Source organism: Borostomias antarcticus, assembly GCF_949987555.1.
Source record: "Borostomias antarcticus genome assembly, chromosome: 15".
Lineage (NCBI taxonomy): Eukaryota > Metazoa > Chordata > Actinopteri > Stomiiformes > Stomiidae > Borostomias > Borostomias antarcticus.
In genome coordinates this window covers 23393454-23394773 of record NC_140248.1, presented here as the reverse complement: position 1 = coordinate 23394773, position 1320 = coordinate 23393454, and positions in this window count along the sequence as shown.

Here is a 1320-nt window from a genome sequence, read left to right as displayed (position 1 = left end):
ACCAGGCCCAGGGAGAGACCAGGCCCAGGGGGAGACCAGGCCCAGGGGGAGACCAGGCCCAGGGAGAGACCAGGCCCAGGGAGAGACCAGGCCCAGGGGGAGACCAGGCCCAGGGGGAGACCAGGCCCAGGGAGAGACCAGGCCCAGGGAGAGACCATGCCCAGGGAGAGACCAGGCCCAGGGGGAGACCAGGCCCAGGGAGAGACCAGGCCCAGGGGGAGACCAGACCCAGGGGGAGACCAGACCAGGCCCAGGGGGAGACCAGACCAGGCCCAGGGGGAGACCAGGCCCAGGGAGAGACCAGGCCCAGCCCTCTCTGCAGGGTGCTAGGTTCATCCAGGTCACATGACCAGGAGTGAATATCTCTAAATAAACTATGAATGGATATGCATAGACGGTTATTCCCCACACACACACACTGTTACACACACACACACACACACACACACACACACACACACACACACACACACACACACACACACACATCAGCTCTGTATGATGACACGGCATCGACAGCCAGCTCTGCTGTGATTGGACAGTGTCTGGTGCTGCACCCCCACAGACAGCTGTGATTGGACGGTGGCTGGTGATGCACCCCCACAGACAGCTGTGATTGGACGGTGGCTGGTGATGCACCCCCACAGACAGCTGAGCCAACAGCAGATTACGGCTTTAACCTTCATCTCACTTCCACCTCTCAACGCTCACGTACACTAACCCCACAGCGACCCAACACAGCGACCCAACGCACCGCCCCCAGCTCAACACTGCTGCTGACAACAGGTCTTTAGCTACGCTGGTCGGACACGTAGCCTGGCTTAGCCACATGCTAACAGGTCCAGACCTCTGCTTGTCTTAGCCACATGCTAACAGGTCTTTAGCTACGCTGGTCGGACAGGTAGCCTATCTTAGCCACATGCTAACAGGTCTTTAGCCAGACTGGATGGACAGGTAGCTTGGCTTAGCCACATGCTAACAGGTCCAGACCTCTGCTTGTCTTAGCCACATGCTAACAGGTCCAGACCTCTGCTAGTCTTAGCCACATGCTAACAGGTCCAGACCTCATCCCATCGCCTTCACCTCCTCTCCTGCTCAACGTCTCTCTCACCCCCAACAGGGTCCCACCCATTCACCCTCTGACCTTCACACCAGCCCAACTTACACACACACACACACACACACACACACACACACACACACACACACACACACACACACACACACACACACACACACACACACACACACACGGATATTCCTTCACACACACAGACACACACACACACACACACACAGTTCCTCCCACTCGGTACACAC